Consider the following 17,275-nt stretch of genomic DNA (forward strand, 5'->3'; position numbering starts at 1 on the left):
TGATTAATACCCTTAATGGAAAATGTTATTCTTATGCGACCGTAAAAAATTGGACTGCAAGCTTCAAAGGAGGTAAATTAACCATTGAAGATGATGACATGATTTTATCAGACCGTCGAATTGAGCTAAAACGGATATCTTTCTTAAGCACTGAATATTTCATACGAACGCGTTTACCATATGGTCCACGTCAATTTGGACATGGGAAAAATTGCTGCAAAATGGATTTCCAAATGTTTGAATGTTGACTAAAAGCGTGCAAGGTTAGAAGCATCGCGATCGATCTGTGCTCGATTTGAAAACGATGTAGACTTCTTAAACCGAATTGTTACTATGGATGAGACTTGAGTACATTTCTACGATCCAGAAACAAAGCAACAATCGATTAAATAGCGACACTCTGGTTCTCCAAGACCTAAGAAGTTTCGTGTTCAAAAATCTGCTGGAAAAGTTCTTGCTTCAGTTTTTTGGAATTGCCATGGAGTAATCATGATTGATTTTTTGGATAAGGGTAGAACAATAACCGGAGATTACTGACCACTAAAAAATTAAAGAGAAAAGACGCGGAAAGCTATCTAAAGGTGTTTTGACTTTGCAGGACAACGCCCCTGCACACAAATCTCATGTTGCCATGCAAAAAATTCGTGATTTAGGGTTTGAATTACTAGAACACCCCCCTTATTCACCAGATTTGGCTCCATCTACTTTCATCTCTTTTCTTAACTGAAAAAAAGGTTGAATGGTCGTAAATTTTCTTCTAACGAGGAGGTAATAAAAGCTGTGGAGGTCTGGTTTGCAGAGCAAGAAGCATTTTTTTTGAAAAGTCTAGAGACGTTGCAGGTTCGTTGTAATGAGTGTATTCAATTAAAAGGAGAATATGTTGAGTAATAAAATATTTTGACATTGAAATTTTGTTTGGTTCTATAGTAGGCTAAGAATTTTTCAATATATCCTCGTATCTAACTCATTCTACTGTCCATATCCGTATTAAATTCACAATTTCAGGTGAAGAATTATTTTTAGTGTTTGTAGTACAAAATCAGTTCACTCAAAAGTCGTCGAGAAATGGTTTGATGTCTCAAAGTCTTCGACGAACTGTTTCAATCGAAACCAAAATACCAGAATAGTTCAAAAGCCGCTGTTGCATGATTCAATAAGTAGGTACGGGTAGACAGTAGACACAGTCAGAAACCGATCTTGCGCAAAGTGGTAGATCTTGGGCATCCACTTATCGGTCTTTCGGTCACATTTCCAGTTTCTCAATATTGATGGGCGAGCCAGGAAACTACGATTTCACTAACTTGAAAAAATTCGTAACATCTCTCTGATCCACCAAGCGCCCTATTGGCTTTATCCGCATGAAGTTTACGTCAAGGCATTGCTTTAAACAAATTTTCAGATTTTGAATCAATGTGAGAACATAAAGCAACAACTGATCGAAAATTCTTAGAAACGCAAACGATAAGAACTTGCCCGAAACTGAGAAAGTTATCAAACAAAGAGTAAAAAAACTATTTAGATATAAGACGATGATTTCTCATAAATATACAGAATCGGAAACTTTTGAAACGGTCACAAAATTTCTTCCTTAACTATTGTGGAGCAGTATATTCGAAATAAAGCTTACCAGAAGAGAATAAGACGAAGTTTTTCTTCGTTAAATGTACCCAAAATTTGCTAATTGGTTGTTGTTATTGTATGGAAGTAAATGGATTTCAAATTGAACATTTCATTCGCATGATTATCAGACCATGACACTACTGACATATCCTGGAAGGAAATTCAAAGACGTTTGAATCGTTGAAATTACGTTTTTCATATATTATATATACACCGTTGTAAAGAGGCTTCCAAGACCCTTCAAATGAACTATCAGTCGACCCCTCTCCTCTATTCAATTCTGAGGGGTTGAAGCGCCCCCTCTTAGGGGGTTGCTCGTTCAAGCCTCAAATATACGTCAAAAGACGTCTCCCACACAAAATCCTTCGACATGTTTCGGGAAATTTTTCCAATCACTATGGGATAAGAACTATACAGGCTGGCTCGTCTCAGATACTAAAACACCTGAGTTAAGTTTCGTTTGGTTGCTCCAATTCATTTGGACACCTTGTATATGGAAAAAATCCGTATGGAATCCAACAGGTGCATGTCTGTAAATAAAAATTATATTTTTCTTCATAAATGGCAGCTGCCTTGATAATCACCTCGGGTAAATTCCTTCACTCATGACCAGAAAGTAATTTACCGTTTAGAGTTGCAAATCAGCATCTGCAGATCATCATCTGTCTGCATACATACTCACATACGATTTGGTCTCAAGCCGTAGTTGTTCGAGAACCGCTCTCCTAAGACGCGACCTGACCAACGGGTCTGAAATCAAAATCATTACCAAGTCGTTATTAGGTACATACCAGTGACCAGTCTTCGATTCAGAATTCTATCGGTTGTACCAAGAAGCGAGACCATGCCATCGGGCCAGCTCATGTGAGACGTGATCGCCTAGAAATTCTCAGCACTAAAAGTAGGTGCGGGACCGTATGAAGGTGTTAGTGTCAGTTGAATTTATCGTACAGAGACGATTCGATCATTTGTAATGGTCTAATAATTGACGAATTCGTTCTAGTGTTATGTGTGTTGTTTTGAGCGTGAGAAACCTCTGGATTTTTATGGAATATCTTGATCGTTTCTGAAGGTAAAAATTGTTTTACGTTTGGATATCAGAAGAACTTATATTACTGATAAGTGAAGAAGTATAAAATCTCTACTATGCTAATCGGTTGATTCATTACTGATTTATTATCTTCATCATTTTCAATATATCACATTTCACATATTGAGAATTGTTGATATCGCAAGAAATTTATCCGCCTTCCAAACTTTTCTAAAAAATAATTGGATGTGATATTTAGTACTGAAATCGAGTACCCTCTATTAATATTTTATTTAAACATTGAGAAGGGCTGAGGTAGAACCTATGAACCCAGGAAAATAACAAATAATAGGAATGTCGAATGTGAACAACGAAACAGAAACCTCAGGTATTAAAAACTTGAAAACAGCTGAAAAAAAAATACTATAGCCACGTTAGGCATTAACGATACTTCAAGTACTTGGAACAACAGGATGGTATTGATGATAGAACATCAGAAACTACACTGGGAAAATTGAAAATAGATAGTTTGACTAGCTATAACTTTGACATTTTTTGGTCGATGTTGGATTTTATCGCAAGTGGTGTGAAGCACCATACTTTATCCTTACGTAACAGGCGGAGGATACTGTTTTCAAGCTTTTCTTGTTGTAGGGGATGTGAACATACAGGGGCGAAAAATTTCAGTTTTCTGATTACGAATTTAGAAATATTGAGGGGCCTTATTACTAAGGGAGAATTTGGAAGATAATTCGTGATTGAACAGGGTGTTTACTAAAGATGCGGTGAAAATACAGGTCTTTCCCTGCAGAAAAATATTAATATTTCGTGAGAAAATATAACACCAAATGTGCGCCTTTTCTGTATGCAGTGTCAAAAAATTTTTCAACGTTGGCGTTGATGGAATTGAAAGAACAAGAGAGGTTTGGTTACAGCTTTCAACTTTCGACATGTTGATCTATATAGTGAACAGAGTACTGTACAGGGTGGACAAATTTCGATGTTTTAGCACTACAGCTTTTAAACCAGAGGAGATAGACAAAATCTGATACCCCATTCTCGTTCTTTTTTTCTGAGAATTTTACAATAGTACTAGTCATTTTTGGCCACCTTCTTTCGTTTTCGAGTTATAAGCGTAAATTGGAAAAATGGTGATTACGAAATAAATTTATATCTCCGCTAATACTGATGATAAAGCTCTGAAATTAAAACATTATACAGGCACTTTTTTACGTAGAATCCACTGGCGTGCTCGCCTTTTTAGCAGGATTTTTAATCACGAAGCTATGACCCAAAGTTATGTTTTTTTTTTAATGGGAACACTAGATTTCCGTGCAAGTTTTTGAAAGCTTAATTTTTACTGATTTCAAAAATATAGAACATCATATGGTTTGTATCAATATAAATAATAGAAAATGGTCAAAAACCTGTTTTCCCAATATTTCTATGGTTTCAAATTTTGACGAGCACAGAAAAATAGAGCTTCCTATAACAAGAGCAGTCTCCTTCCGGCAATGTTATTTCTTCTATGCTTTTTACTATTTTTCACAACATTTGAATCTAGATATATTTCATAAATTTTTATAATTTTAAAAAACTTATAGAAGGAGATAGTGGTAATCATACGATGATATATTTTTCTATGCTCATCAGAAGTTTAAACCATAGATATATTGAGAAAAAAGGTTTTTGAAAATTTTCTATTATTTACATATATTTATACAAACCATATGATGTCATATATTTTTGAAATCAGTAAAAATTAAACTTTCAAAAACTTGCACAGAAATCTAGTCATAAAATTTGAATAAAAACATTGGGTCATAGCTTCATAATTATAAATCCTGCTAAAAAGACGAGCACGCAGACATTTTTGGCCACTTTCTTTTGTTTTCGAGTTATAAGCAAAAATTGGAAAAATGGTTTTATAGAAATAAATTTATATCTCTGCTAATACTGATGATAGAAATCTGAAATTAAAACATTATACATGCACTTTTTTACGTAAAAAAGTAAAAAATAAATTTATTTCTATATCACCATTTTTCCAATTATTGCTTATAACTCGAAAACAAAAGAAAGTGGCCAAAAATGTCTACTTCTATTGTTAGTTCCTCAGAAAAAGTGAACGGGAATGGAGTATCAGTATTTTTTTTGACAAACACTCTGAGGTTTCAGAGAATTAGATTCTCACTGCAAACTTGCATCTTGCGAGTAAGGGTGGTTTCAAGGGTTGGTTTTCCCTAAAAGACTACATAAACATACGATACTAGACGGATTACCTCATATTTCTTCCTAGAATAATGAAAGAATATAAAAATTCTGAAATATTCTTATTTTCGGATAAGGAATCATCTCTGCATTATTGCCGTATTTTCAGTAAACACCCTGTATAGCGACAATTTTCAACAGGTTTGTTTACCTATATTTTTTTACATCAGAACTCCTGTGTTGTAACTTTTTTTTCCCTCGGTTTTTCCCCAACTTATTCAAGAAAATAAATTCATAATTCGATATGTTCCTGAAGGTCCTTTTTTCATGAAATCGTTGTTCTGACGACCAAAAATAATCATGTGAGACTCTAGATATAAATTATTCGTTCTACAACTCCCTAGAACTAAGAGAAAATTGAAATATCCCCTGAAAGTCAATAATTGTTGTCATTTCGATCTTGGTTGACATAATTCATAGATTAATCTATAATCTATAATCATAATCTCCGTGAATTTATGTAAGAAAGACCTGAAGATTATCTTATATAGTCAAGAGTGATCACGCCTAAACGGGCAGACAATGGATACTGTGTGTTAATGGATAGTACTCAGTAGCGCTTGCCAGTATTGAGTAAGAGTCCATCAATTCTAAACGTTCTCCATCAGAGAAGAAGCTATGTTGCTCTGACGAGGTCAAATGAGACCTAAACCATGGTTAGCATCTGCTTTTTTTCGATGGAGCGTACTCCATTTAGGGACCTGACGATAGCAAATTGGCTGGTTCAATTCAGATCGTAACACTTGTTGATATTCATATCAGCGAGTGCTATGGATCTGAATTAATCCTTATTATTATCGTATATGTTTTATCGACAGTTTTTTTTGGCCAACGATTTTCTCATAAAAAGCCATCATTCAAGAAACTTAACCCCCTAATGCCCAAGTTTTTTTTCTTTTTTAAAATTATTTCCGTATAGTTTCAAGTTAGCTTATGTATAATCTACATCTTTTTTTCGCAAATAGTTAAATGATTTACATTAACACCTGTTCTCACAAAATGAACCTATACTGAATCAGACATGTACAGTTGAACTAAACTGCTCACATTGAATAATTTTGTATCCACTTATATGCAACCAGTTTCAAGGCGGAGTTGGGTATTAGAGGGTTAAGGATTCGTAAGGTTTATTTGCCTTAACCCATAATTGGAAATTTTTGTTTCATTGTTAAATTCTCGATGAAGAAAAATATAAGGGTTGATTTATTTGCCTCCATGTGAAAACATATCAAGCTTGCAGACACCTCAAGAAACTGCCTAAATTGTGCGTTGATGTTCAAACTGCTAAATTCTTTCAAATTGAACACAATACCCTCATTTTCTTGATAAAAATAATTGGGTTCATTTCAACATATTTTCGATATGTTGAATTATATTGTTAATTAACGCCAGAGTTTTCCATTAAGAACTTGTTTTCTTTTCGTTTTCTGAATTTGTTTTAATAAAATTGAAGAATTTTATTGAGTCGAAGAATTTCAATACTCGAGTACTCTGCGTATTTGAGAGACAATAAGAGGTTTCAATTGGAGTTTTTCATTGGAAATCAGATTTATTTCTTTCAATAAAACATTATATTTAAATGAAACCCTCTTCACGCAATAACGCTTTATCCAATCACTTCTTTCGAAAAATAACACAATCAATGGCAGGATTGCAGACGCAAACTTTACCCAAGGGAATTTCTATTTCAACAGTTGTTAGCTATTCACGTACCGCAAGACTAGAATTCTGAGAATTAAATGTAAACGATGTTTTCCAGTTCTATTCTACACAGCACGCGTAACCATTTAAGACACTCCTGGAATTTAATTTCCTGAGAGGGTTTCGATGTTTCGGACTTAAATTGATGCTGGAACGAAACATATTTATTCAATAAAACGGAAACAGAGGAAATAAAGCGAGTGAAGGTGAAGATTTGTGTTTATTTTAAAATGCGCATATACAAGGTGCATTCAAAGGTGAGGTTTTTTTTTTTGACAGAAGGTAGAAGTCAGCAAAATAAATCATTTCGGCAAGAATTTTCTGTATAAAAAATCTAAGGTGGCTGAGCTACAACCCCTAGAAGTTCGACAAAATTTTATTGAATTTCAAGTACGGGAGTGTGGAAGGTGACAGAAACAAAACATAAACATATGACTGGACAATAAATGGTTCAGTACTTCTGAGTCTATCTGATCAGTTGAATCAGGTCACTTGATAGAATTATCGTATCGTGAGATTTGGGGTGAAAAAATTGTAGAAATAGGGAATGGTCCTTCTGAAGAAAATGATGTATTTTTTATGAAATATCTTTGAAACGTCACATTTTGAAATAACCATTTTCCCAACAAAAAAAAATTTAAGTACTTAAAAAGGGAAAATAAAATGGTGAAATTTGAAGCGTTTCGTTTCAATTGCACAAGTTGGCAACATCGACTGAAATATGCGTTGATAATAAAGGACAACAAATACACTATCTTGATGAGATAGACAAAGATGGCTGTCTATGAAGTCTGCGACGAACGAGGGAGGTCGTAAAATTGTATGGGATTTTTATGGCTGGTTGCTGTTGAGGCTCGCCAGTGAATACGCACCTTATGATGGCTGTAAATGAACAGCTGTCATGTTATAAACAAACCATTGTTCTTTTTATTTTCTAGTAGGCGCTGTTGCCAAATCGTAAACTAGAAACGAAGCGATTTGAATTTTGAAATTCAAACATAAAGGGTTCATTCATTACCAAAAAAATACATGCAACACAAGTATCTTCAATATTCTGTGGTTGCATCAGATAAATTCGTATGTGGGATGTAGCAATTTTTTTGATACATAGAATCCCTGGGAAAAGAGAACTTCACCTGCTTCGTACTGGATGAAGAGAAATGTGTTCTTATAATTTGTACATTATTTTGATGAGAAATGAGTAGATATGAAAATTTTGCAAAATTCTGTTCACAAACTTGTGAAATATCCGCTAAAAATTTGCAGATGTGGTAGTTCGTAGTTTTAGCATTTTTTCATAAATCACCCTATATCTCTGAAACCAATATAGGTACTAATGGGACGTTTGAACCCTCAATGCACATGCAGTTTGAGGTCATTTACCCATTCATTAAGCTGTTATTCGTCACGTCAGCAGTCACCCTGTATTTTTTCTGAGATCAAGTAAACTCTCAAACGTATTGAAAAGAAGGTTTTCAATATTCAATGAGCTCTTGCATCCTAACATTCCTCTGTACTTCTCCTTGAACTCGCAGTGAGCATCATACTTTTAATAAAATGAGCTGGATCCTTAAATAAATATAGTTTATACGATCTATTTACGTTGAACATGGATAATGATAGACTGAAGACTATAATATCAAGAAATTACATCTCGCAGTGAGTATTCAACTATCAGATTCTTGTTCTTTTATCGCGTGCTAGAAAATTAATTAAGGCACACGAACCTTGAAATATTGATGGAAGACGGGTTTTTACAAGAACATGAATAGAGCATTATAAAGCCATAATCCGACTCTTGAAGTTACATTAGCACCGCGCCATTTCTCACATAAATTATCACTCTGAAAGAACAAAACATGCTAAATATTAGTATAAGTTATAGGTTATGATAGTACTGAGTAATTATTAAAGTCTCGTGTAATTTTGTCTCGATATTAATCAAGAAGTGATCCCGAAAAATATCGTTTAAATCTATCATTACTTTAGCATATACAGGGCCCGTCACAAATTCGGGTGCCTTTTACATGCTAATACAGAACTGAACTTATTTGAAATTTGAAAATTGGTTCGATATTCTCTATTGACTTGAATAATTGGTCTTCAACCTAAGCGCATCTGGTTATACAGGGAATGAAAATAAATTTTTGGCAGGACTGTCTGGTACGTCGGACTCATGGAGTGTATCCCCCTTAGTCGGACCAAAATGCTTCACAATCTGTGATTTCTGGTGTGATAAAGTATTCGGTGCATTTTCCCAAATAGTTTTCAAAATAAAATACAAATCAGAAAAAAAATATCTGTATGTATTCAGGATTGTGTTCATTACTTTTTTTTTCATTTTTTTAAGCGTGAACTATATTGTTGTAGCAGAAGAATGTGGGAATTTCGTGATGATATTTAATCATAGCCTGCTCTGAATATTGCGTTGAAAATTGTAATTTTTTTACTCATGTCTCCACCCATTTTGTTGTTTTTCATATTTGAAGTAGAGTATTTTGTGCTTTTTCGAAATGCGGTGGACAGGGTGGGTAAAAGAACCTGAAATACTTCTAAACACCAAATGCCTCCATGTTCTTTAGTAGTCATACAAAATTGAAATTTTGGCGATTTTATTATTGGTCATCTCTGTTTCTATTTTTGTAAGGAAATAGAAATAGAAACATTATACAGACACTTTTTTATATCAATCCAGTCCAAAGGTTTTTCTGGCTGAGCTATAACATAAAGTTTTGTTTTATCTTATAGAAGCAATATTTCGAAATAACTAAAAAAGAATCATTCATTTTTTCTTAGTTTCAGAAATTCATATTCGGATTTCTTCAGATATCAGGAATAATACAATTTGTATGTGAAATATGAAATATAGAGTATTATTAATTAGCCTGAATTACAGATTTATTTTTCATATTTTTTATATATAAATTAATTTTTTTTAAGCCCTTCAATTTATTTATTGAATTGGTATTCTGATAGATCAGATCTCATTTTATCCATCATTTTAATATTTCAGGATATTCCGTTTTTATAGGACTCTATTGATTTTCTACCGTTAGACGGATTGAACAAGTTACATAATATTTTTTTAGATTGAATTCCATCTGTAATCTTGTTGAAATCAATGCGAATAAATTAGAAAGGAGTATCACTCATGAATATGTATAAGTATATTCAGAAGGTAGTACTGCTTGTTCAAAGCCCTGTTTCATTAGTTACATCGAGTTACAGTTTTAGCTGTCATTACAGTATACCCTTTTTTTAGAGCTATAATTGAAATCTTCTACACTCACAGTATCCGTTTCACCTTTTATCATTTGGAAAAATCTTCGAAAGTGGCATTTAAATAGTCCTTCTAAAATTTAAAAAAAAAAAATTTTTTCGATGCAGAATTCGGTGTTTTACAACATTCATAATAGGTGGCTGGTCACAATTCGTAGGGGAGATACACATTCCTATTTTACTGGGAGTAACGGGCATTTTTTAACTATCAGAAAACCTTAGTTCTGTACAAGTAGGGGAGAGCTCATAATTGTCTTATTGGGTCACCGATGAAGTCATCGAAATAATTAAGTCTTTTGTTGGTATTTAATATTTATTGTGTGTTTTTTCCCGAGCTTTATATTTTTCTCCAGATTGGTAAACAACGCTCGTTTGTTGAATCCTTTAATTGAATCTGAATATATTATAGACATCAATATTATTCAAATCATTTCATAAAATTTAGAAGAATTTTTCCCATATTTTCTGAATGCTCATTTAATTCTCATTTGAATGTATAAATATGAATATCGATTGAAATTCAATCTGGAAGGACTCTGCATCTTCTGAAATTCTTTAGGGTTTTCACTCCGAGTCTCTGAAACAAAATCAATTGAAAAATTTAAATGATCGATTTGCCCCTGCGTAAATTCTTGCACTAAATTGTCAGGAGCCAATCAGATTGAAAAAAAATTGTTGCCTGAAAATGAACGAATTCACCCAAAAGCAAATCGATTATTTCAATTGTTTAATTAAAGTTTTTCAGAGACTGGGAAGAGAAACCCTAAAGGATTTCAGAGGATGAATATAAATGTCGTTTCATTTATTCTATTCATTTCATCTGAAATTATTCGTAAATAAATTTAAAATTCGGTAAATATGTCCATGTTTTCTATGGTTCTATAGAATATGAATACTTGATGTCAAATATTTTGTTTGTTTTATCCATTTTATCACATTTTAGGTTTTGAGTGAAAACACCTGAAATGAAGGTATTTATTGTCAGAAATAGTCACTATCTCTGTACCATTTAATTTTGCATAGCAATAAAATCTGCAAAAATTTTTTTTCAATGATGTTTCCATAATAACTTTCCATGGACTGTGGAAAATAATATTATTCTGATGGTTCACTTTTTAATTTTGCTCAATTAATAAGTCACAACATCTAGTGAACCGCAAACGTGAAGCACACTGTACCTTGAATCGATAATGAGATAAATCTTACATATTATGTTCCGGCTGTGAGAAATACTTGCGTATGGTTCAAAAACCCCTCAATATATTTTGTCCCGAAAATAATGTGATAAAGAAGAAAATAAGCTCTCTGTGGAAAATAAGATCAATTTTTTTTCCTAACTTGATTTTTAAGTTGAGCGATTTCCATGCCTACTTGATATATATTAAAATGATTAATTATTATTCTTCTGCAGCTCTCGAATATTTTCCGTTCTTCATGGTTCTCTGAATTTGGTATCTACCCGAGAATTGCTAATCAGTTGGCTTAAGTTTACAAAAGCGATTTTAATGATCTGCTAATTCCATACCTGAAATTCATCGATAAACTTTCATTTTTTAACGAATTCCTCATTCCATAATGAAAGCAATATAGTGCGATTTAGTTGAATATACTCGTTGCGACAGAATATAACATCAGGAAGTTTATTCAGGCAATCAATTATTATTATTGATATGAGCTAATGTTTCATCCAGAGAAATGAATATGGTATACATATCGAACCGGAAATGAGAGTTTGTTCGAGACGATTGTTGACATAAATGAGCAATCTCTAGAAAGCTGTTTATGCAGTTGAATGACTTCCATTTCAGAGAAATATAGAGACGGCAGAAATTATTGGATGTACTGTTCAAAACTGAATTGGAGAGAATATAAGTGAATTTTTAACATATTACTTACCCTTAGACTCATAGAAATAATTAGGAGCCGGTTTGGGCTATACAGTGTGTTACCAAAAAAGTTTTTAGGAGGTAACGGGTCTTTCATGTAAACTAGAGCTCTTAGGCCTTTCCTTGTATAATTGAAGAAATGGAAGCAATATCGATACATCAGTCATGCCAAAAAGGCATTTGGTTCCTGTGTAACTCGACCAAATCATACGGTGGATACAGGATGGGTTTTTCCATAGTGAGGAGTGGCTTGGAATAGGATCATCCGAAACAACTCAGTAAATTATGCTCCTGGGAGAACTCGGCAGCGCAGTGCAACAGTTCTCAAGATCGCCCTTGATTATAAATGCTACTAGTAATCCCACATTTCTGGCATTCCTGCTCAATAGATCACTGAAGATTTCAACTTGATAACTGGACATAACATCCCAGTTTGAATAGTAAGTTCAGAGTAGGCCAACGGCAGTGGGCCGAGGATTACCGCAATTGGACAGTTGAAGAGTCGGCTTCATTCACTTTCATTTTAGCAATCGGTTGGCCATGAAATAATTTTCTCAAGTTTTTGTAACTAGGTTGGCACTCATCATATGTCGTTAATGTCATAACGCCTTTGCCACAACTAATATCAATTAATATTAGAAAAATGTCGCATATGATTGAAAAAGACAGAAGACAGGGTTTCAGGAAGTGCTATTTAGAATTCAGGTCTGCTCATTCAGACAGTTAGTAACCCTGATATTCTAATATCTAGAATATATCAGACGATAGCGAACATATTCAATGTAGGTGAATTTATGTTTCATCTGAATCTGAACGACTAATATTTTAGCTGAATGTTTCCACCATCAGAAGATGGTGGGAATGAATTTCCTTCTATTGGGAGACTCAAAAATTGGTGGCTTTTGAGGATTTTACTTTAGGGTGAACGAATGCGCAAAGATACTACATAATTTTCGATGAATGTCATCGTAGAATAAGTTCCAGAAAATTAATTTTTCTAGTTTCTATTTCACTTGTCCTATACATTGTAAATGTCTTAAGGGGTCAATAAATATATAATTCTCATTATTATTATATCAAAGTATTAAAAATAAACAGCCATAAATACGACACAGTTGTCCTGTTAATTGTTAATCCATGTGAAATTTTCGTTTAAAGATGAAGTTCCTCTTGCCTTGAGACTTCCCATGTTTCTTTTGACTTCCAATGATGCAAGATGCTTTTTGTTGAAAAATTTAACAGTTTGTAATTATACAAGGTGTTTCATTGGTAAATGAAAATACGATAACCTCAGCTAGAGCTAACCTAGGCAAGTCCAAAAAACCTATATATGACAGGTCTAATCAATTCCATAACCAAGATACAGGGTGCTTCATGTATTCACTCAAAATTTCTATTTCTCATAACTTTTGAACCAACCAGTATAGTCGGTTGATATTTGGAATATATGATTCACTTGCATGAATCGATTGATTCACATTTAAATTTTCAATAAATTCCAGGTCCGTAATTGAAAAATATGGGACTACTTCCAAGCTGGGATTCAACACCCTGTATATTGGATTTGATGAAAATATTTGAAAAGAGCAGAAAATTTTCAATGAGATCCAGTAGATTTCATTGTCCCACACGTCATTTTGCTCAAAGGAAACTTCAGGGAAAGCGAAGTGAGAAATGTTTTCTTTGCTTATTTTGGTTTCAAATCGTTCTAAGACAATCTGTTTTTGTGTAGGTGAATCATATATTCCAAATATCAACCGACTATATTGGTTGGTTCAAAAGTTATGAGAAATTCAAATTTCAGGTGAATACATGAAGCACCCTGTATCTCGGTTATGGAATTGATTAGACCTATCATATATGGGTTTTTTGGACTCGCCTAGGGTAGCTCTAGCTCCGGTTACCGTATGTTCAGTCACCAATGAAACACCTTGTATGTTAATTATTTCAAGATATACCCATTGCCAGCCCAACCACTGATGAATCATTTGCATTTCAGCTTGAGGTTGATTTCTTGAAATCTATAACTGATGTAACGTCTTCAATCTTTGGCCAAAAAAGATAGCGACATGAACTCTCTTCAAGCTACTGCATATTATGTGTCAATTATTCAATTTTCTTCCATAGCAAAAATAAGTATGTCTTAAAACTGATCTCTTGTATTTTCCATGCAAATAACTTGTATATTTGGTATGCGGTCAATCAGTTTGTATAAACATTCGAGTTCATATTCTCCCAAGTGACTCAACATTGTGATAAAATACGTAATAAATGAGACTTTTACGTAGAACGGACAACAGGGTGCTGATTAAAAACCCAAAAATGTTTTGACAAGCGTCATAACCTCAGATTTTCGTACTATATAGAGTGAAATGTGTCAGATTTCCATAGCCAACCGAGTGCTAAAATAAAAGTGAATGGAGTATATGTATGAATAGACGCACTTTTGTTCGGAGGTAAAGAGGTCGAAGATATTCAGAACAGTTTATGATTCCCATCACTGTTCATAAAGAGGTTCCATATGTGTATGAGGGTGGCATTTGTTTGAACCGTCACACAGAGTTGGCTTTATGCAGAAAGGTATTACACAAAGTTTTGTCTCAAATTGCAGAACCATATGGTTTGAATTCCTCTCAATGTTTACTCAACATTTATTTTAATCGTCACTTTATAACCTTAAAATTATATCGTCTATCATTAATCGGCAAAATTCACCTGGAATATCAATCTTTTTTTGTTGCATAGAAACCGGTCTCTAGGAATGAGTATTTCACTCTCAACAAAGTTTAACCCGTACATGCAAGTTTCATTTAGTACTTTCACGCCTAATGCGTAGGTAATAAGTTAGACTGGCTGAATGACTGTTCAGAGTAAAATAAATGATAGCGATGTAAATAGGATCAAGTAATTTCTCCATTCAGAATTTCGATTTCACTATGACTGAAAAGGAATTCTAATGATTCGGTTTGAGGATTAGAGAAAATTAGAGATTCAAAAGTTTCAATGGACGTGTTCAGTAACTATTGCCAACCTTGTGAATACTAGAAAAACTCGTTTGATGGAAACTCATTTTTTTCAATCATTCGGTTACCTTAATCATCTAATAATGATCGAAATTTCCTCGGTTACACATTGAAGTAATATGTTCATATGATATGAAAATCTTTGGTTCGTAGGGTGAAATTTTTTAACGGTTGGTTCTAATCAATTTGTATCAACCATGTAAGCGTGATGATCAGAACACCTTGACATGGGGGGGGTTGAGTCGCACCTTTTTTCGGAGGTAATTCCATGGCATTTTCAAAAATTACTCACACTTCAATTTTGTTCTAGTACTTTCGAAAATTAAAAAAAAAGGTAGAATAGTTACAATAGCAAGAGTTGCGATGAAACATGGAAAAATGAAAAAATTTTCTACTATAAAAGATATTCAGAATGTTGTCCTTTATTTTGTAGACCAAAGTATAACTTATTTTCGAATTCGGCCCTTACGTTTTGAAAAACTTGAATTAGAATTTCTCCTTACATCTGCAGTCTGTGTTTCATACACATACAATATTTCGAGAACAATCTGAACGCCAAGTCTAGGGAGCGAGGTGTCCATTCGATTTGCCCTCTTCTACAAATCCATTTCTCTTGGAGAGTGAGCTATTGCCTCACTAAGGTGTTCTTGTAAAAGCTTGAAGAAGTAGGTATAATAAAAGTATGATTAGAAAATCAAGTCGATGAGAATGGAAATATTAATTTAAATTTGGTGAGGCACTTGCTCACAGGCCATTTTGACGGGAATGGATTGGTAGAAGGGGGCCGATTGAATGGTCACCACGCTGTCCAGACTTGTTTCCCCTAGATTTTTTCCTCTTGGGACATTCAAAAACGGTTATCTATAGATATAACACAACGCCGACAAATAGAAGAATTCAAAGTAAGAATACGCACACTATGCCGAGAAATTTTCAAAGCGAAAGGGTCGAATTTGAAAATAAGTTATATTTCTGTCTACAAAATAACGAACAGCGTTTCGAAAATCTTTTTTAATGAAAATATTTTCATGTTTCACTGCAACTTTTGCTATCATAACTATTCTACTCTGTTTTTTAATTTTTGGAAGTATTAACAAAAAGTCTAGTGTATAGCATTTTTGAAAAAAGCAATCGAATTAACTTCAAAAAATGCCCCCTCCATTTTCCATTAGATTTTAGGGGTTGCTTTCATCACGCTCACAGAGTTGATACAAATTGGTTAGAACTAACCTCAAAAAGTGTCCACCAAAATTTTTTTCTTTTTGAATATTTTCTGATTTTGCATGGGACCTTTTTAAATTGACACAATATACAGGGTGATTCATAACTATTGGGACAAAGGCTAAGGGCAGATTGTTTGGACCAAAATATGGCGATAGGACCAAATATACCTCAATAAAATATTGCTGAGGAAAAGATAGAGGTCGTTAAAGTTGAATTTTTTATAAGGGGACAGAATAATATTTTCTTCGAAGTTCGAAAGTCCTTTATTGAAAGAATTTGAAAGGGCATAGAAGTCGAAGAAAAGCAGATGCTGACCATGGTTTCGGCCTCATTTGGCCTCATCAGAGCAACATAGCATTTTTCTACGGTGGAGAACGTTTGGAATTGATGGAACTTTATTCAATATTGGCATGTTCTACTGGGTATTATACATTTACGCCACCCAATATGAAACGGTGTCCGATTCAATTCCCTCCAGATAGAAACCAAGACGAAGACAATAGCATATGTCCCATATTTTCCCTAATTCTTGCCTTGACGATGGCAAATTGGCTAGTTCAATTCAGATCGTAGCACTTGTTGATATTCATATCGTCGGGTGGTATGCATCTGATTTAACCTTATTATTGTATTAATTGCCTTTAGGCGTGATCCTTCTTTATTATTTAATATAAGTTTATTCTTTTTATGTTACATTGTTTTTAATTCTGCTTTATCGTCGAAATGAATAAATTAAATAAATGAATCGTTACTTCAAATCCCCCTCCGATGCTCTGAACTGTTCAATTGTGTTTTTCTTAAAAACGGATGAAAAAATATACAGTGAAATTATTAGCAAAAAACGAAAAAAAACATTCAACTTTAACGCCCTCTAACTTTTTCCACAGCAATATTTTATTGAGGTATTTTTGGTCCTATCGCCATATTTTGGTCCAAACAATCTGCCCTTAGCCTATGTCTCAATAGCTATGAATCACCCTCGAAATCATCCTGTATGTGATTGTGACTAGGTCTCCCTAAATGAGGAGAAATGAACTTCAATAGATCCCGACTTATAATTATTTGAGACTAAAATCATGAAGACAAAATTACATTATCCTAATCACTTTCTTTGGATAAGGATGCTGAATACTTTCTCCACGTAATTTCATAAAAAACATATTTGATTTTTTTTTCTGAAGCTTCTGCTGTTCATCAACCCCGAGAACTTAACGAGTTCATCCTTGAGTTTTCAAGTCTTT

The 17,275-nt window shown here is 33.7% G+C and overlaps 1 protein-coding gene across 2 annotated transcripts in view; it reads left to right on the top strand.

Annotated features, from left to right (window-relative positions):
- Nucleotides 1–2,298: 2,298 nt before the first annotated feature.
- The window catches only part of LOC123310147 (D-beta-hydroxybutyrate dehydrogenase, mitochondrial-like), a 34,524-nt gene continuing 19,547 nt past the window's right edge, over nucleotides 2,299–17,275 (top strand). Inside the window, exon 1 of one of the 2 annotated variants that reach the window (XM_044893549.1) lies at nucleotides 2,299–2,692. The gene's annotated coding sequence lies outside the window, so the exon portion shown is untranslated. Of the gene's footprint in view, nucleotides 2,693–8,143; nucleotides 8,282–17,275 lie in introns of those variants that run through there. The other variant, XM_044893550.1, reaches the window with a different exon arrangement.

The sequence above is a fragment of the Coccinella septempunctata genome, chromosome 3 (genome assembly GCF_907165205.1).
Source record: "Coccinella septempunctata chromosome 3, icCocSept1.1, whole genome shotgun sequence".
NCBI lineage: Eukaryota > Metazoa > Arthropoda > Insecta > Coleoptera > Coccinellidae > Coccinella > Coccinella septempunctata.